Source organism: Podarcis filfolensis, assembly GCF_964270895.1.
Source record: "Podarcis filfolensis genome assembly, chromosome: 3".
Classification (NCBI taxonomy): domain Eukaryota; kingdom Metazoa; phylum Chordata; class Lepidosauria; order Squamata; family Lacertidae; genus Podarcis; species Podarcis filfolensis.
The window spans coordinates 13,081,226-13,102,303 of NC_139606.1; the positions used below are offsets into that span (position 1 = coordinate 13,081,226).

At 43.6% G+C, this 21,078-nt stretch overlaps 1 protein-coding gene across 16 annotated transcripts in view; it reads left to right on the forward strand.

Moving 5' to 3' along the window:
* The window catches only part of PLCB4 (phospholipase C beta 4), a 219,254-nt gene that overhangs the window by 72,543 nt on the left and 125,633 nt on the right, over nucleotides 1-21,078 (forward strand). For 13 of the 16 annotated variants that reach the window (XM_083606846.1, XM_083606840.1, XM_083606839.1 and 10 more), the window contains one exon: nucleotides 11,316-11,368. The exons of the other annotated variants lie outside the window; for them this stretch is intronic. The gene's annotated coding sequence lies outside the window, so the exon portion shown is untranslated. The remainder of the gene's footprint in view (nucleotides 1-11,315; nucleotides 11,369-21,078) is intronic. 16 annotated transcript variants of the gene reach the window in all.

A 21,078-nucleotide genomic window follows, 5' to 3' on the forward strand; every position in this document is an offset into this window, starting at 1 on the left:
TAGTGCAACCCAGTGGGTTCCTTGCTTAATTGAGTAACCAACACAGCACCATTCAACTGTGGTGGGCTATAATTCACATTATCCCTGACCTTTGGCCGTACGAGTTGGAGCTTATTGAAGTTGCATTTGGCGAACACTCCACGTTCTGCCAGCAATCCTGTGGGTTCAAAGCTTGCATCAAATCTCTCCCAACATCTTTTTTCTTCTCTCCTGCTGCAGCTTCAGCTAGAATGAATTGCTTCTGTTCATTTTTGGTGGGGAGGGAGGTTGATGCTGGATCTGGGAGAAACAAGCCCAGTGATGATCTGAACGACAGCAACACAAACCTGCTGGTAGAGAGGACTAGAACAGATGGGTCACTGACTTCTGATGAAATTGATTCTTGTGTGTCCACAGAGGCTGTGGCTGCCTTCACAGCCAGATGGGGGAGGAAAGGAAGAGATGCAGGTAAAGACACTTAATTCCTGAAGCCTTTACCATCGTTGCTCTCTGATGTTTGCAGAGGAATAATAGTTAGGATGGGCAGGTGAAAAAGAGGCCAGGACTCCCAGTTGTGGAGAAGAGGGAATGTCAGCAGGTGCAGTTTGTTACATATGCTACACTTGATGAAATCCACCTTCTCAGATTTTAATGGCATTGCAAGGCCCTAAGAGAGGCCCTATTACCACCACCTACTGGCTGTGATATTATTACTACGTCTCAGTCACAATGGTTCATAAAGCTTAGTTAGCATCTTGCAGAGACTTCCAAAAAAATCATTATCACTGGACCTCAAAGTGCTGAATTTCTCTCTTCTACAGAACCGTTAAAGATGTAGGAGCCCTTTTCAATTTTTGCATTGGTAAGGGACCCTTGGATGGTAAAGCCCAGTTAAAGGCGACTATGGGGTTGTGACGCTCATCTTCCTTTCAGGCAGAGGGAGCTGGCGTTTGCCAATAGACAGCTTTTCGGATCATGTGGCCAGCATGACTAAACCGCTTCTGGCGCAATGGAAGCCAGAGTGCACGGAAACGCCGTTTACCTTCCCGCCGCAGTGGTACCTATTTATCTACCTGCACTTGTGTGCTTTCAGACTGCTATGTTGACAGGAGCTGGGGCAGAGCAATGGTAGCTCACTCCGTGGTGGGGATTCGAACCGCCAACCTTCTGATCAGCAAGCCCAAGAGGCTCAGTGGTTTAGACCACAGCACCACCCTAGTCCCATGACCACTCTGTAAGAGCACATCACATGTACATTGTGGGTGTGTCTGTGTGTATTTTTAAAAATACCACTGGATACATGTTCTGTTTCGAAACAACTATGGGTAACCACATACAAATATTGAAAACTACTGTGCTAGTAGTGGAAGGATTTTTCCTTGTGGTGAACCAGAGCATACTGGTGTTTCATGAGGGGTAGTGATCAGCATGAGACCTAAGACCTTTATTGGAGGGAACTGTAGGAATTTTTCAGGTTGTTTGACCTGATATCCTATGCCTGTTTACTGGGACGTATTTGTGGGATTGAACCCTGTTGCGTAAAAACAGTTTGACGTGTTCTTACACGTTTCACACCCTGGGGAATAAAATAACAGTGCAGAGAGGTTTTTCTGCTCTTTAAAAATTAAATCTCATTCTGAATTTAGACTGAGCTGGATTAGTCTGTTGCGAAGCATTTGTTCATTGTAGATATATATATTGTAATCCTGTAAGAAGATAGGCCTGAAAATGGCGCAGCCTGGAACTGTAAAACAGTTGGGGCTAATCCCCTCTAATTCACGAGAGTTCTTCTTCTGCTGTCTTCTTTTTAAGCTGAAAGAAAAATGTGCTGCATCAGATGACATGTTTTTCATTTAGCTTGCTTCTCTTCAGAGAGAGAGTGCACTTAAACAACTTTTTAGCCCAAAGCATTGGTAAGAAAATGTGGGAGGTATTAGACGTGTGGAAGGCAGAATACTGAGCTAACATATCCACTGTATCACAGAAGTCATGGAATTAGTGGAGGGGAAACATTTTTGTGGTTCTTTCACCCTTTATGTCTGATGTCCTATAACAGGGATGTCCAGCTCCCAAGAGACTGCGATCTACTCTCGGAAAAATAAACTGGTAGAGTTGAGCTTTTTTTTTTTTTTAGGGGAGCAGGTTGACCATGATCACCCAGGGATCGACGTGTCGATCACAGTCAACTGGTTGGACACCCCATCCTATAGCATATGTTTATACTTCCTTATAAGCATTCTTGAGAATAATTAGTTACCCCCTTACACACTTTCCTTATACAGTGGTACCTCGGGTTACATACGCTTCAGGTTACATACGCTTCAGGTTACAGACTCCACTAACCCAGAAATATTACCTCGGGTGAAGAACTTTGCTTCAGGATGAGAACAGAAATCATGCTCTGGCGGCACGGCAGCAGCAGGAGGTCCCATTAGCTAAAGTGGTGCTTCAGGTTAAGAACAATTTCAGGTTAAGAACTGACCTCTGGAACGAATTAAGTACTTAACCCGAGGTACCACTGTATTCACCAAGTCAGAATGATCTGGTAGATGCCTGCATACCCTCCAACATTTCTATGACGAAAATAAGGATGTCTTGTTTCATCATCCTCATCCTCATCCACATCCACATCCTCATCATTTTATTGTTTACACCCCACCCATCTGACTGGGTTGCCCCAGCCACTCTGGGCAGCTTCCAACATTTATAAAAACAATAAAACATTAAACATCAAAAAACACAGGGCTGCCTTCATATGTCTTCTAAAGGTTGTATAGTTACTTATCTCCTTGGCCCGGGGGTTGCATTACTTCATACCCTCCAATATATCTCCAGTGAAAATAGGGATGTACTAAGGACTTTCTGGGTTCAAATGTGAAACCAGGATGGCTTTTATAAATCTGGGACTGTCCCTGGAAAATAGGGACAATTGAAGAGTCTGCACTTGTGCTTTGTGCAACTTTGATTCATGCTTATGAATACAGATTGGTATTCTGGATTATATATCTTTTTGCATATTCTGCCTGAATCTTTGTAAAATGTGATGGTCAGAGTGACTTTGATTTCATTTTCAGCTGGATTGATCCTGGCCCTGAAACTCAGCCGGCTGCCTTCAAAGCAACGGCACTGGCAAATTTTAATCCTCCTATTTCTCCTTGATATATTGGTTGGCGAACAGAAATCAATTACTTGGCCTGTGAAGGCCAGCGGAAATGATGCTCTGTATGACATTGTGTCTGGAGAAAGAACCTGCTCTGTCATAACTATCTCACACACCTGGGACAATAGGTAAAGGTAAAGGGCAAAGGGACCCCTGACCATTACGTCCAGTCGCGGATGACTCTGGGGTTGCGGTGCTCATCTCACTTTATTGGCCAAGGGAGCTGGCGTACAGCTTCCGGGTCATGTGGCCACCATGACTAAGCCGCTTCTGGCGAACCAGAGCAGCGCACGGAAACACCGTTTACCTTCCCGCCGGAGCAATACCTATTTATCTACTTGCACTTTGATGTGCTTTCTAACTGCTAGGTTGGCAGGAGCTCACCCCGTCGCAGGGATTCGAACCGCCGACCTTCTGATCGGCAAGCCCTAGGTTCTATGGTTTAGACCACAGCGCCATCCACACCCACCTGGGACAATAGCTGACAATAGCTGACTCCAAATGGGTACCAAAAGTGTAAATACCTGGTCCATATCCCCCTGCCCCCAAAGTTTTAATTTAGTAGTTCTGGTCTATCTCAAACTCTCTGGAGCAGTACTAACAAACCTGCTTTTTGCTCATGTCCTAACTTAAATGTATAAAGACCTCTCTGCACTTGATCTTAGCCAAAAGGCTGAGAACCACCTCCATGTGGAGACAGCAGTATCAAACCAGTAATGCACGTACTGCTAGCTTGTTCTCTCTATAAAGATCTGTGGAACAAGGTTATTCCGCCTCTTCTGTTTTCTATGCCAGGTCGTTCGTCCACTGCTACAGTATCTTTTCCTCTTGCAGACCAAGATTACCAGGTGACAGCAAACACGGCAAAAAAATTAGCTGGGGCAATTAAAAGATCTACCATCTATATCTATCTATCTATCTATCTATCTATCTATCTATCTATCTATCATCTATCATCTATCATCTATCATCTATCATCTATCTATCTATCTATCTATCTATCTATCATCTATCTATCATCTATTAGTTTTTTTAACATATCATTTTCAACAGTAATTAAACATACTTTTACATCTTATTCAAATTTTTGACTTCCATAAATCCTGCCTGAAAATTTTCCAATCTAATCTCTCAGTATGCATTTGTTATCTTCCCTATTACATTTCAAACTCATAACCAATATCTCTATCTTTTTCTACTTCGTAACACTTCGTATATTTCTCCTTACAAAACTTATTGTAGTCCTACTAGCGTAATTTGCTGATTACAGTTGCTCTTCAAATAATTAATATACTTCTTCCAATCTTCTGTAAATCTCTGGTCCTGCAGGTTTCGAATCCTTCCTGTCACTTTGTCCAATTCTGCATAGTCCATTAATTTCGTCTGCCATTCTTCTTTCGTCATAATTTCTTCTTGTTTCCATTTCTGGGCTAACAGTACTCTGGGGCAATTAAAAGAAGATCTACCATCTAACCTTTATTAAGGCCCAGTAAAGGAAGCCCATTTGCAGGGGGAAGAAAAATGTATGAATTATGTGTGGTGCCCCATTCTAAGCCTTCCTTCTTCCTTGACCAGTGGCCATCTAATAAAAGAACCACTGTATCTCTCCTAGACTCAAATATGTCTATACAAATACAGGAAAAGTCCCATTCATCAAATCTGGAGGTATGGTGCAAGGGCTTGATATTCCCCAGAAGTTCTCAGTTCTAGTAATCCCAAAGTGTGTCGGTTTCCTGTTGTCTCATCTTACCCAGTTTGCAGCTCTTAATGTGCTGGCTAACAGTTTTGAATCACCATTGGGCATTCTTGATACATTTTGAGGCTTAACACCTGTGTTGCTCAGAGTTCCAGCCCAGCTGCTGCTTCTTTCTGTAAAAGAAAGAAGAAAAAAGTGTGAAAATAATAGCGGATTTTGGAAAAGCAGCTTAAGTGTTAAATTAAGCCTTGGACTTCATTAAAAACGTCAGACGAGTCACACTTTGCAAAATGTACAGTACTGGAAGTTGACGGAGGGAGGGAAGGAGGTTGAGTATGCCTAATGAAATATATTAACTGTATAATTTTTAATGAGGAGCAAGGGGTGATATTTAACTAGCACCAGAAGGTCTGAGGTTTAATAGTTTCTCCAAAATCATGTTCAGAACTCAGATTGCCCTATCTCATTTGGACAGTGCATTGTTCTCATTTGTAAATAGCTTTTTATATCGGCAAATTGCATCTTCAGAATTGCTTGGCACATATATGCTTTGGCAATCTTACCTGGTGTGGAACTCAGTGCGTTTTGACTATGCACGATTTGGGTTTTAGGCATGATCTCTGGAATGTACCCACCGCAGCCCACGTAAGTTGCAGGCTTATTGTAGTCAGAATAAACTTCTTTAGTCACATTTAGTCCATTTCCTACCAGGGAGCACTGCAGGAAAACAGCAAGGCCCGTCATTTTATCCAGTGATTTGGGTAATAAGTGATAATAAGGGATATGAACCATTAATGAATTAAATCAGTTTTGGAGAAAACTAATGTTGTTGTGTTCTCTAGGGCAGGGGGAGAAAACTGGTACCCTCAACACAACACAAGCTGTCAATGTTTTCCTTTTTTTAAGGGAAATTCCCTTATTCTGAATAGGATTCCTTGCAAGAAAAGGGAAAAGTTGACAGCTAGGAATTGAACTGGCACCACCCCTGATTATTTGTTTCATATCCTGCCTTTCTCTCAGTGCAAGACCCAAAGCAGCTCGCAGCATCAATTAAAATAAATACAACAAACACACACACACAAAATCAATATAATTGATTGGATGTGCTGGCTGGAGCTGATTGGAATTGTCGTCCAACAGCTAGAGGGAACTACATTGCCTAACCAGTTTTCTAAAGGCTTTGCTGTTTGGGGGCTTTTGCTTAAATGCAGGCTGTTTTGATTCTAGCTGGTTTGCAGTCTGCTCCAGACATAACCTAAAACATTTTATTCATTATAGCTGTTATACCCATTCACCCAAATCTTGTTTTTCCACGTTGGTTTTAAGATTGCGTTTTCAGCAAAGCACACAACCTTAAAACATTTATGTGACATTGTGTTGCCTAAGTTGATGTTGATGCTCCCTGTTTCTCTTTATTACTGCTTTTTCGTGGTAGCATGAAAACATAAGTAAGACCTGTGATGCTTAGGAGGGACAGCATTGCAAAAGAAACTGGGTTTTGTGCAGAAATGCCCGCGCAGCTGGGCTCTGGGGGTTTTCTGTTTTCGAGTGCAGCATCCCTGCTGTGCTACAAATCAGTTATGAAACCTTGAGAAACAGAATAAGACCAGGGAGGTGCAGGTCTTTTTCCAAGGAAGAAGCGCAAAGCCTGGCAAGGCATGAACTTGTTGTGTGCAACTTTTCAGGATCATGGCCAGTGGCTGTGGTTGGAAGTCTCTGCAAAGAGCAAATGGAGCTCCATCCATGTTCTTGCTTGGCAAAAGGTTGTCGCTCATTAAGATGAACTAGCAAATAGCTGTTGACTTTGTTGTTGCCAGTTCCAGGAAAACAAGTGAGAGACGCTGGCATTTCAAATCAGGGAGCTTGTGCATTTCTATGTGTGATATAGCCTCCACCACTAGGGTATGCCATTTTAGGGGGTGAAACTTAATTTTTACAAATTTATCAAGGGATGGATTTTAAAATATGCTTTTGTCTGTGGAAAAAATCAAATCTGCTCCTGTTTTTACGATAGGACAGCATTTAGCTTGGTGGTTCCTCTTTCTGCTCAGCTAGCTGCACCATATTCTGGAGAGCCAGTGTGGTGTAGTGGTTAAGAACGGTGGACTTGTAATCTGGTGAACTGGGTTTGCTTCCCCACTCCTCCACATGCTGCTGCTGGGTGATCTTGGGCCAGTCACACTTCTCTGAAGTCTCTCAGCCCCACTCACCTCACAGAGTGTTTGTTGTGGGGGAGGAAGGGAAAGGAGAATGTTAGCCGCTTTGAGACTCCTTCGGGTAGTGACAAAGTGGGATATCAAATCCAAACTCGTTCTTTCTTTCTCTTTAAGGTGCAGCACCCAAAACTCCATACAGTATTTCAAGTGTGATTGCAATATAATATCTGCATAGAGGCATTATGATATTGGCAATCCATTGATGGTGGATTTGTTTCCTAACGTTTGGATGCTTGTGCTGTATGATTATATTTTTATAGGGAACTCTTTAGAAAGCTACTTGAGATTCTGCTGCACAGCACTACTCTGAAGCAAGAAATTCTTCTGTAACTGTACCTTATAGCACACAATATAACTAGCGCTTAGGGTTCCTACAATGGGGAATTGGAGACAGATTGTCGTGTTGACATTGGCAGTGGGAAACCTAAATGTTTCTCCACTCAAGTTTTTGTTTTCTTTTGCAATAATTTAATATGCAGACCTTCAGAGTCATGTCAGAAATATATATACTAAGCTTTGTTTTTGCCTTTTTCGGTTATTACTCCTAGACATTCGATCACTTTAATGTTCCTGTTCGGAAAATAAAACCATGAGCGTAATGTGCAACTGAACCTAGTTTTAGCCATTAAGAAGGGAATGGGAGTCAGATGTGCTGTTCACATGAGCTTGTTTTGTCCTGGATTGTCAGGCCCTTTTAAAAGTTGTGGTGTGGCCATCTTCAGAACAGTGGAATTCAAAGTAATGCTGTTACAATTATTACGTTAGTGCAAGCCTTTCTACTTGCCAGATGGAACTCAGTAGTGTGCAGTCAGTGAACTCAGGGGGCTAGTCTAGTCCATCTGGCTTCGGGAAGGAGTGAACATGGCTCCAGCATCCTGTCAGAGCCCTGGCGCCTCCTTCCTAAACCCAGGAAGCTTCTGCCCAGCTTAGATTTGAGTGCATTACATTTTAGTGCTGAACAGCTTGGTAGGTTTCTGGATGAAACATCGGCTCTGGATCCATTCCAGTCCGGCTTCCGCACTGGTCATGGGACCGAGACGGCTCTGGTCGCCCTAACAGATGATCTCCGCAGGCAGCTGGATCGAGGCGGGTCAGGGCTGCTGATTCTCCTAGACCTGTCAGCAGCCGTCGACATGGTCGATAATGAACTCCTGGACCACCGCCTTGCCGACGTGGGGATCCAGGGCACAGTCCTTCAATGGCTGCGCTCCTTTCTCTCTGGTCGGGGACAGAGGGTGGCGCTTGGGGGGGAATTGTCATCGCGCCACTCCTTGGTGTGTGGAGTGCCCCAGGGTGCGATACTCTCCCCGATGCTTTTTAACATCTTTATGCGCCCCCTCACCCAGCTTGTCCGGAGTTTTGGGCTGGGCTGCCATCAGTATGCTGATGACACCCAACTCTGTCTGTTGATGGATGGCCATCCTGACTCGGCCCCAGACACACTGATCAGATGCTTGGATGCTGTGGCTGGATGGTTACGTGGGAGCCGGTTGAAGTTAAATCCTTTGAAGACAGAGGTCCTCTGGCTGGGACGGGACGATATGGGATTGAGGGGGCAACTCCCATCTCTTGCGGGACATCTTTCCGCAGGGCCTGCAAGACAGAGCTGTTCCACCAGGCCTTTGGTCAGGGTGCAGCCTGACTCCCTCCTTTGGCAATCTTTACAAAACTTTAGTTTATGGTTGCCATCAATTTTGATTTTAATTAATTTTTATAATGTTTTTATAATGTTGCACTATTTTAGTGTTGTTAGCCGCCCTGAGCCCGGCTTCGGCTGGGGAGGGCGGGATATAAATAAAATTATTTTATTATTATTATTATTATTATTATTATTATTATTATTATTATTGTGTTCTTTGACAATCTACTTCTTCAATAGGCTAAAGGTATTTTTACACTGAGGATCTTCAAGGCCTGAATGTTGTCTGGCTCTCTGCAGCAAAGCAGCCCAAAGCTCAGGCTGGGAGCAGGGCAAGGCAAGGCTGTGTTGCTTCAGCAACAAATATACTGAGACTGAGCTCTGCATAGTGATAGCAGTTGCACCCCAACTATTAGCCCCGTCTGGACCATAAGGTTCTTCTTCAGCTAAAGGGGCCCAGCCTGCTTTGGTAGTCTCCTACTGAAGGGAGCAAGTGAGCCTCTGGTTTCACAGCAGACTCCTGTGAGTCTGGGGACAGCAATGTATACCTGTGTACCTGAAGGAGCGTCTCCCCCCCATCGTTCAGCCCGGACACTGAGATCCAGCACCGAGGGCCTTCGGGCGGTTCCCTCATTGCGAGAAGTGAGGTTACAGGGAACCAGACAGAGGGCCTTCTCAGTAGTGGCACCCGCCCTGTGGAATGCCCTCCCTTCAGATGTGAAGGAAATAAGCAGCTATCCTATCTTTAAAAGACATCTGAAGGCAGCCCTGTTTAGGGAAGTTTTTAATATTTAATGCTGTATTGTTTTTAACACTCAATTGGGAGCTGCCCAGAGTAGCTGGGGAAACTCAGCCAGATGGGCGGGGTATAAATAATAAATCTATTATTATTATTATTATTATTATTATTATTATTATTATTATTGTCACATCGTCAGGCTGGAGGGTCACTGTCCCCACAGGCTGATCTGGTGAAGTGCTGTTGGGGTTGACCCCTCTAGAACCCTTCCCCTTTTGGCTTGGAGTCCTCTTCCCTCATCCCCTGAAAGAGAGGGTCCATCTGTGGGTCTCTGACAAATGCGTTCCTCAACACACCTAAGAACTCTGGTTGCACTTTCCTGATGCTTTCTCGCCCTTCCATGCAACAGGTGCATGGACCTCTAGACTTAGCTATACAGTCTACAACAGGCTTCCTCAAACTTGGCCCTCCAGATGTTTTTGGCCTACAACCTCCATGATCCCTAGCTAGCAGGACCAGTGGTCAGGGATGATGGGAATTGTAGTCTCAAAACATCTGGAGGGCTGAGGTTGAGGAAACCTGGTCTACAAAGTAGTAGAAGTCAAAGGGTGGACTCAGGTCACCCCACCCCAATGTCTAGGACCCAGAGCTTTACTTTGGGAGTACTCTTAGGCTTGAGGAAGCACATGGCCATGTCACAACTTACTTTTGAAACTCCTTATTTCTTTCAGAAAGGGTTTCCATGTGGCATGAATGGCTAGTGTCTGAGAAACACAAGCCTTATGCTTCCGTAGTTGTATGTTGCTAGTTGCAAGGTCCTTTGGATCCTGACCAGTGCTTCTTGCATTCCCAGTTGTGTGCAGGAAGCACAGTAGAATCAAAGGCTTGTGCAGCATCACTTACACTAGATGCCATTGACTGAAATCCAAGTGTCTCAAATGCATTTCTGAATTGGAGATGAGATTGATTATAACTGTGGTTTCCTTCTATCATATCTATCTATCTATCTATCTATCTATCTATCTATCTATCTATCATCTATCTATCTATCATCTATCTATATCTTATCATCTATCTATCTATCTATCATCTATCATCTATCTCATCAGCATCTATTGTTATCTATCCTGAAAAGAGCTCCCTTCTATGGTTTTTTTTAAAGGTGCACATATAACTAACTTATTGAAACAGACCTTTTAAAAACCCTAAATTCTTTAGTCTGAAAAGAATATGAATATTAGAGGGATTTTTGCTTTTTATGGCTATAGGTAGAGAGCAACATCTGACTGACAAAAAACTACCTTCTCTATACCTGGGACATTCCTGAATCCATACAGAGAATGTTCCATATATAGGTAAATATTATATGTGAAAGGTGTTGTCAGGTGTTGTTTTCCGTATAATGGCACGCCTGTAACTCTTTCCCTGTTCTTTGGGTTTGGCAAGAAATGTTTGACTAGATGTAGATGTGAATTGTGCTACACCCTACCACTATAGGCTTGGCTAGTCTTTTTTTAATTGAAACACATGTCTAGCATTTTCCCACTTGTGGTTTAAGGGGAAATGTAAGCAAATCTTTTTTCTTCCTTTCTTTTTTTTTGGAAGTGATTGCATAGTGCCATATATATAATGGGAAAGTAATGGCCTGTTTTCACTGATCATTAGTTTTATTTCTTAAAAAAGAAATTGTTGTGCATTCTGTTCTTCTTTTGTGTGTGTGTGTGTGTGTGTGTGTGTGTGTGTGAACTGTCTCGGGTCATTTTGAGAAAACTGACCGAGAAATGCTAGAAGAAATTAATAACGGTGATAATGTTTTGATTTATAAAAATGGCTTTGCACAATGGGGCTTCTGTAATCAACCCTTTTCACTATTTTGCTTCTTGCAGAAAGAAAACTATCCCTGGCCACTCAAACATAACAGTTGGATAAGTTCTACTTGGTAAGTTTCCTGTTTATACGCAATGGTGCAAACTTGCCACCATTGTATGAATCATAAACCATGCTTTGGGAAATTTGGGAAGTATGTGGAGATGCTAAACAAGAGCTCATGTTTGATTTTATTGGTGTCAGTGCTGTAAACAAAAATTGCCCTTTTCCCTTATGGGGTATCCAAGAGCCCATATAGAGTCCTTACATAGGTTCCCTATTGGTATGAAAGAATAACAGAGGCCAGCCAGAGAATATTGAGAAGCAAAGCAGCTAGTAAGCTTGATCTTTATTGATCTGCTGCAACAGGTGCTCCCCTCACCCACAGGAGAGAGGAGGGACCCAGAAAAATGGCATGCAAGGCCTTATAAAGACTTTTGAAATTCCCATCCTGTAGATCAAGACCACCCCCAGAAACATCATACATACATCACAGAAGGGGTGTAACCTAAGACCACCCTCTAGATACATCACACCTACATCACAGAAAAGGCGGTCTAAAACAGAAATTTGAATATTGTTTTCTCCTGTTGTTTATCTCCTGTCTGGCAGGTTACTTGATTGGATTGCCTGGGGAGCCTGGCCATTCTTCTGTAGTGATAAATACTTAGTTCCTGGGCCAGGTCACAGGCTCACACCCTATTCAAACACAGACATACCCTTAAGACAGGATTTGTGAAGGAAAAGACAATGGGGAGGCTTTTCCACTTTGACCTTGCAGAGAAAATATTTGCTCAGTTTAGGAGTCAAAATGGCTTCAGGTCGGTCTTCCTGTGCTGATCTATGTACGTGCGGTTATGAACATTACCATATATCTAAGACCTCAAAATTCCTATCACATCAGGAAACTTTAGCATAGATGGTATGCATTGCTTCAGGCAGGGATTGCCCTCCTGGCTCTTGAGCTGAAACTGGCAAAAGCTCCTTTAATCTTTAGCTTGCTCCTTCCAGCTAATTACCCGGTTACAAAGGCATCAGATTCATCATAGCTCCTTATACACACCAAGAGAACAGGCCATGAGCAACAGAAGGTGTCAAGGGTTATAGCAAGTGAATCTGGCAGCATCTGAAGGAAACCTCAGGAGGCAATTTATTTTTGCAGCTCTAATCTAATATATCACATTGCTACTTTGGGGCTGGGGAAACTTGTACTCCCTTGGTGCTGATTGGAGAAACTAGACTTGCACATCTCAGAATATGTATATATCTTTGGAGAACGATCTCTCTGCTACCAGCTATCAAGGGAAATGTACGTTGCTGTCATCTAAAGGTAGTATCAGGTCTGATTCCTGAGTGTTTTTTAATCTGTTTATTTATTGTGAACCTCAGATCTCTTGGCTGGGTCAAAATTTAAGATGATGCCAAAATGACAAAAAATGATGGGAAGAATCAGAAATCAAGAAGACCAAAATTTTAATAAGGAATGGGGGAAATTTATAATTTAACTAATAACTACTGTAAACAGTTAAGATCGTTAATAGGATTGGAATAACATTTGTAGTTTAATGGTGAATTTTGGATATAATAGAGATGTAAGCAATTTGGATTATTATAAAAGATGCAGGAGGAAATTACTAACAATAGGATCCATAATGGGGAGGAAGGAAAAAGAAGTCCAGGAATCATAGAATCATAGAATCATAGAGTTGGAAGAGACCACAAGGGCCATCGAGTCCAACCCCCTGCCAAGCAGGAAACACCATCAGAGCACTCCTGACATATGGTTGTCAAGCCTCTGCTTAAAGACCTCCAAAGAAGGAGACTCCACCACACTCCTTGGCAGCAAATTCCACTGTCGAACAGCTCTTACTGTCAGGAAGTTCTTCCTAATGTTTAGGTGGAATCTTCTTTCTTGTAGTTTGGATCCATTGCTCCGTATCCGCTTCTCTGGAGCAGCAGAAAACAACCTTTCTCCCTCCTCTATGTGACATCCTTTTATATATTTGAACATGGCTATCATATCACCCCTTAACCTCCTCTTCTCCAGGCTAAACATGCCCAGCTCCCTTAGCCGTTCCTCATAAGGCATCGTTTCCAGGCCTTTGACCATTTTGGTTGCCCTCCTCTGGACACGTTCCAGTTTGTCAGTGTCCTTCTTGAACTGTGGTGCCCAGAACTGGACACAGTACTCCAGGTGAGGTCTGACCAGAGCAGAATACAGTGGCACTATTACTTCCCTTGATCTAGATGCTATACTCCTATTGATGCAGCCCAGAATTGCATTAGCTTTTTTAGCTGCCGCGTCACACTGTTGGCTCATGTCAAGTTTGTGGTCAACCAAGACTCCTAGATCCTTTTCACATGTACTGCTCTCAAGCCAGGTGTCACCCATCTTGTATTTGTGCCTCTCATTTTTTTTGCCCAAGTGCAATACTTTACATTTCTCCCTGTTAAAATTCATCTTGTTTGTTTTGGCCCAGTTCTCTAATCTGTCAAGGTCGTTTTGAAGTGTGATCCTGTCCTCTGGGGTGTTAGCCACCCCTCCCAGTTTGGTGTCATCTGCAAATTTGATCAGGATGCCCTTGAGTCCATCATCCAAGTCGTTGATAAAGATGTTGAATAAGACCGGGCCCAAGACAGAACCCTGTGGCACCCCACTAGTCACTCTTCTCCAGGATGAAGAGGAACCATTGATGAGCACCCTTTGGGTTCGGTCAGTCAGCCAGTTACAAATCCACTGAGTGGTAGCATAGTCAAGACCGCATTTTACCAGCTTCTTTACAAGAATATCATGGGGCACCTTGTCAAATGCCTTGCTGAAATCAAGGTAGGCTACATCCACTGCGTTCCCTTCATCTACCAGGCTTGTAATTCTGTCAAAAAACGAGATCAGGTTCGTCTGACATGACTTATTTTTCAGAAATCCATGCTGAGTATTGGTGATCACAGCATTCCTTTCTAGGTGCTCACAGACTGTTTGCTTAATGATCTGCTCCAGAATCTTCCCTGGTATTGATGTCAGACTGACTGGGCGGTAATTATTTGGGTCCTCTCTTTTCCCCTTTTTGAAAATAGGGACAACATTTGCCCTCCTCCAGTCTGCCGGGACTTCGCCTGTTCTCCAGGAATTCTCAAAGATGACTGCCAGTGGTTCTGAAATCACATCTGCCAGTTCTTTTAATACTCTTGGATGCAGTTCATCTGGCCCTGGAGACTTGAATACATCTAGACTAGCCAAGTATTTTTGTACTATCTCCTTAGTTATTCTGGGCTGTGTTTCCTCTGCTGAATCATTTGCTCCAAATTCTTCAGGTCGGGCATTGTTTTCTTTATCGGAGAAGACTGAGGCAAAGAAGGCATTGAGGAGTTCAGCCCTTTCTGTGTCCCCTGTTTGCATTTCACCATCTTCTCCTCTGAGTGACCCCACTGTTTCTTTGTTCTTCCTTTTGCTACGAACATACCCATAAAAGCCTTTTTTGTTGCTTTTAACCTCTCTAGCAAGCCTGAGTTCATTCTGTGCTTTAGCTTTTCTGACCTTGTGTCTACACGTGCTGGCTATTTGTTTGAATTCCTCTTTGGTGGTTTCCCCCCTTTTCCATTTTTTGTAACATCCTTTTTTAATCTTAACTCAGTTAAAAGTTCTTTAGATAGCCACCCTGGCTTCTTTAGGCACCTTCCATGTTTCCGTCTCATTGGTATTGCCTGAAGTTGTGCTTTTACTATCTCCCTCTTAACAAACTCCCAGCCATCATGAACTCCCTTTCCTTTTAGTATTACTGTCCATGGGATCTCACCCAGCACTTCCCTAAGTTTTATGAAGTCGGCTTTCTTAAAGTCGAGAAATTGTGTCCTAGTATGCTTGGCTGCTCCTTTCTGCTGTATAGTAAACTTCAGAAGAGCATGATCACTCGCGCCTAATGATCCTTCCACTTCTACCCCACTAACCAGGTCATCAACATTGGTTAGGACCAGGTCTAAAATGGCTGTTCCTCTTGTTGCTTCTCCCACTTTCTGGACAATGAAGTTGTCTGCAAGGCCAGTGAGGAATCTGTTTGACCTTATGCTCTTGGCTGAGTTTGACATCCAACAAATATCCGGGTAATTGAAGTCCCCCATTACTACTATCTCCCTTCCTTTTGCATGCTTGGCCATCTGTTCCAGGAAGGCATCGTCTATGTCCTCCGTTTGGCTTGGGGATCTATAGTAAACTCCCACAATGAGGTCACTGTTATTCTTCTCTCCCTTAATTTTGACCCAAATGCTCTCACTTTGGCTTTGAGGTTCTAAATCTTGGATCTCTTCACAGGTATACACATCCCTGACATATAACGCCACTCCTCCTCCTTTCTTGTCTGGTCTATTTCTCTGAAATAGATTGTATCCCTCCATTATTACATTCCAATCGTGGGACTTATCCCACCAGGTTTCAGTGATTCCTATTATGTCATATTTAGTTTGCTGCACCAAGAGCTCAAGCTCATCTTGTTTATTTCCCATGCTTTGCGCATTAGTGTACAGACATTGAAGTCCATTAATCATTCCCCCGTGTCTCTTATTTAAGGATTTTTTCCTCCCACCACTAGGTCTGTGTGCTGTTTGCTCCATTCGGTCTATGACATTTGGATGATCATCTTCATCAATTGATAGACTCCTACCTTCAGGACCACTGTCTCCCTCCCCCACATTAGTCAGTTTAAAGCCCTCCTGATGAGGTTTCTGAGCTTTTTTGCAAAAACATTCCTCCCAACCGTTGTGAGGTGCAGCCCATCGCTTGCCAGAAGTCCATCTTCAAGAAACTGCATTCCGTGATCTAAGAATCCAAACCGTTCCAGTTTACACCATTTGCGAAGCCAGTTGTTCACTTCCACTATTTTTCCCTCTCTCCCTGGGCCACGTCGTTCAACTGGGAGGACAGATGAGATGACAATTTGTGCATTTAATTGCTTCAATTTCCTACCCAGAGCCTCGTAATCTCTTTTGATCTTCTGGAGGCTATTGCTTGCAGTGTCATTGGTTCCCACATGAACCAAGAGGAAGGGGTATTTGTCAGTGGGTTTTATGATTCCTTGCAGTCGTTCAGTTACATCTTGGATCTTAGCCCCGGGGAGACAGCACACTTCCCGAGACATCTTGTCAGGCCCACAGATAACTGCTTCTGTTCCCCTCAGTAGGGAATCCCCTATCACCACTACACGCCTCCTCTTAGGTCTGGTCGGGGTTCTTCCGTGAGCTGTCCGTTCCAAGGTCGCCTGCACATTCCCTGAGGGCTGACTTTGCTGCTCGTCTTCATATACCTGATCGACTGTAATGAGCGAGAGATCCTCAAATGGAGTCTGCTCTTCGTCTTCCATGCTAGGGGAGAGGACCTCAAAGCGATTGTGTATTTCTAAACAATCAGAGCGAACCCTGGGCCTCCTACTTCTTTGAGTCACGTTTCTCCATATATCTGGCTCCTGTGGTGGTGAACTAGCCTCCTTCTCAGGGGAGTCCCCTGTCTCCTCCTTGGTGGAGACGGTGTGCTCTGTTGCTTCCAAGAAGAGCTCCAGCTCTCTAATTCTTTGGAGCGTAGCTACACGTTCCTCCAGTTGCTGGACTTTGTCTTTTAAGAGGGCAATCAACATGCAATTGCTGCAGGTAAAGCTGCCTGCAACCAAATCATAGAGGAGATTCTTTGCAGTCTTGTTTTGTAAGAATCTAAAGCTGCACTCCCAGCCTTGCTTACCTGAAAGTAGGCCCCATTGAAATCAACAGGACTTACTTCCTGAGTAGACATAGTTAGCATTGTTGTGTAAAATTACATCAGTAGTAGTTTTAGAAGCCTGCAAACAAAGGTTTGGCTGTTGGGGCATAACTTTTTCCAGAAAAGGTGTGTGGGGGGGAGTGTTGTATGGAAGAAAACATGGACGCTACTGGTTTGCACAGTCAACTCTGCCCAACGTTTCTGTTTACCAACAAGTTAAAGCCCCATTTAATGGTCTTGTTCTGACTTGGCTTCATATGTCCCCATGTAGCCAAATCTCAATGTAGTACAGTGGTACCTCGGGTTATATATGCTTCAGGTCACATACGCTTCAGGCTACAGACTCCTCTAACTCAGAAATAGTACCTCGGGTTAAGAACTTTGCTTCAGGATGAAAACAGAACTCATGCTCTGGCGGTGCAGCAGCAGCAGGAGGCCCCATTAGCTAAGGTGGTACCTCAGGTTGAGAACAATTTCAGGTTAAGAACGGACCTCCAGAACGAATTAAGTTCTTAACCCGAGGTACTACTGTATTAAGAAGCTAAATCCTAGGAACATGCCTTGTACTTGCCTTAGACCATTGATTCTTTGACCATTGGCCCACTAAGCTTGGTTTCAGCCAGGAATTCCTCCCCGCCCTACCTGGACTTGCTGGGAAAAGAAGTTGGGGCCTTCAGAGGAAGTGGTGGCCTCACATTGGCACCCTGTTGTTCAATAAAAAGGAGGGGAATGGCACCCAGTAGCAATGGCACTCAGTTGGCCACTGCTGGTAGGTGGGGCAAACCCTTTGCACATGTTCACAGGCTGCCCCAGAGACCACCAAAATGCCTCCCCATCTCTGCTGCCTGCCAAGTTGGGGTGAGCACTTATCTCAGCTGTCGAATTTCCCTTGCCTGGTCCTCCTGTTACCGTCACTACAAGTTCTCTGCCTCCTTTCCCCATCGCTAGAAGTTGCGGGTGAGATGGCTTTGCCACAGCATCACCTGTGAAGAAACGCAGGAGGGCTGATTCCTCTTCTAAAATAAAATAAAAGCCAGCAGTTCTCTAGAGCTGTGTCTTCATTCGTCATCAGTAGACCTCGCCTCTTTGAATTTGTCCGGAATGCTTTCTTGCTCCATGCCTTTTGTACTGTGGGAACTTGCACGTTAATAAAAATAAGGGGGTTGCAAATGGCCGATGTTGTTTTCACCCCTTGGTGCAAAGGCTGCAAGTAGCATTTAAGGTAAATAAAGCACTTAGAGATCAGCACAGATAACATCCTTAGTTAAACTAACATCTGTAGCTCAGTAACACTGTCTGTTTGACTTGGGTTTTTGTCAGATTGTGTTTGATTCTGGAAGCTATGTGGAATGTGAGATCACTCTGCTCCTTTGATAATTGGTCACTGTAACTATTATGTTTTCAGGTAGTTAACACTACCTGTTCTTTTTTGCATTTCATTTCCCTCTGTACACACTCCTCTAAATTTTTGTTGCAAGACTATTATATATGTTCATTGAAATAAAGGGGGATTTCCTTTAATGAATCTCAGAAGTGCATTAAGAAAAGCGGCATGCTTAGTGGAGAGGTCATTTTAAATTCCACACAGTGATACATTTGCACAAGCATTTGTGTTTTATACTCTACATGCTTCATGTCTCTAATGTATGTTTTATACATTTGCTGATTCCATCTCCTGGATATAATCTGGGCTTTTGTGAAACCAATTAGCAGCCACGTTTCAGTTCTTCCAGGATTTAGGAGTGAAGCGTAACTCTTATAGATGAAATCTTCCCTGTTTTGCAACGTTAACTCTTTTGATTCACAATACACAATGATATTTTCCTCAGCTTATTCCATTACTAGTGGGTTAATTGGGATAATGCCCCAACAATTGACGGTATTTCCTTTGAACCATTGTTTTTGGATGATGGAATGGAGCATTAAATTGTGCAATGCTCCTTTCCTGAACGACCAACCAGGAGGCACAAAGTTTGATTTAGAAAAAAAAAAAGTTGTTAGTTTTGGATAACAGCCTCCACTCGAAACTGGCAAAATTGCCTAGATGCATTATGCATTGACTTTAATGTCTTATTGACCCTGAGAACAATGTCCGCCTTATCTGATATCAAGATAATCTTGCTAAGAGTGGGAGGTTCCCTTCTTATCTTTGGAAAAACCTTCCTGATGTTGTCTGCTTGCATATAAACTGTGCCAAGGGAGGTGTAGTCTCAGATGAATGCTGGCAACTTTGCTGCTAAGCAAACTGCTGGCCTCAATGTTTTGCCTTCAAAGAATTCACTGCAAACTTTTGCGAAGATTTCCACACTATATGAATGTTTACATGTCAGCTGAATGAACGTTTAAATTATTGTTTTAAGGTATCTCCTACTTAACCGTGGTCTGTAATGTTAGGGAAAACCTACCATGATGTGCGAACCAAGCCATTATGTCTAAATACCTAAACCTCACAGTTTGGAGTTGGCTCGAAGAGTGATCCAAACCATGGTTTGCATTTGCATGTTGAGGTCCCCAGGGCCACCCCAATAACTCACACATCACACCAAAAATTTTGTTTAAGGTTTTTGGCATAATTTTGGCCACGACTTTATTAAAATACAAACATGTGAGTGGTTGCTTAGGCATTGTTTGCGACTATCTGCCCCCACCGTGGGGGACAGACTGACATTCTGCATGCCTGCGAAAGTCAGAAAAGGGGAATACACTTGGGGGTAGCGACGGAGCAGGGAACCTGCCCTGAGCCCACCCCAAATGCAGCCAGGAGCTCTTGCAGTGGCCCGAGCCCCCTTGACAGGGTGGACAAGCAATAGTTAGCCCCCGATTCCTTTAACGGAATCCCTTACAGCAGCAGCATTAGAGGGGCAGGCACAGCCAATCCATGCCCCTCAACCAACCAACCAAACCATAAACCAGTGCCTAACCGCAACCTTACAAGTTGTGACGATTTGCTACGCAGTAGGCAAAAACCACATGGCCCCAGCCAATCAGCCAGATGGACAAAATTCCTACCGGGCCCCTGCCCCAAGAGCAGACGACCCCATGACAGGCATAGCAAGGTCAAAGCGAACAACCCTAATTCTAGGGAGGGAGGGACGGGCAATCCGATGCATGGGTGAAAAGAGGAAGCCCTAGCCTTGTGCAAGGAGTTTTAGCATTTCTGGCTGTCAGTCAACAAATGGCAACATTAACTTCTTCCCTACAACAAGGGAAGCCCAATCGCACCAGTGGCCAATGATCAATTAGCCCGCCCCCAACTTTGGAGTGTCCTGGCGGCCCCCACTGCAACACGTGCTCTCCATGAAGGAGAACACGCTTAATCACAAGAGTCATGCTTCCTTGCATTTTCAGCCTTTGTGTTTACAAGCAAGACTCCTTGGTGCCCTTGTTCTTCTGGGGGCAAGGCTTGACAAGGGAAATCACCTTTTTCAATGTACAGTTGGATTCTTAACCATTGTTTAGGAAACAAAAGAACAGTTAAACGTTAACTGTATGGCCCAGTTAATGTTAATAGAGTGAAGCGCTCACATCCGTAGAATTCCACCAAATGCATTTGCAAGTTGTAATGTTGGTCTTGGAGAAGATACTTTGAGTCTGTAGTGATCAGGCAGCTTAGCCGTGGTGACTGGCTGTTCTAGGATGGCAAAAGCCGTATGTGTCGTTGAACAACAAGATCCATCTGGTTGCTCTCCATTTAGGACGGGTGCTTTTGGAGAGGAAAGATTAATGAGCATTTTATTAGAAAGGCCTTTTTGTTTTTCCCAGCTGGCCTTTATGTAATCTGATAATGCCACGAAAATTGATAGTAAGACCATATCTAATAAAACCTTGCTCTCCTCCCCATTTGTGTGGTACTAATCACTAATGCATCAACGTATGCCGGGTTTTGTTTTGTTAGAACTGATTCTGAGTCTGAGATAATTAAAATATCTGTGTGTGCTTTAAGTTGGAAGGTTTACCTTAGGTTTTTAGTGTCCGAGAGGAAGCCCAGTTTAATTGCAGCAGTTTATTTCTCTCTCCCCCTCCCCTTTATATTTCTTGGCCTC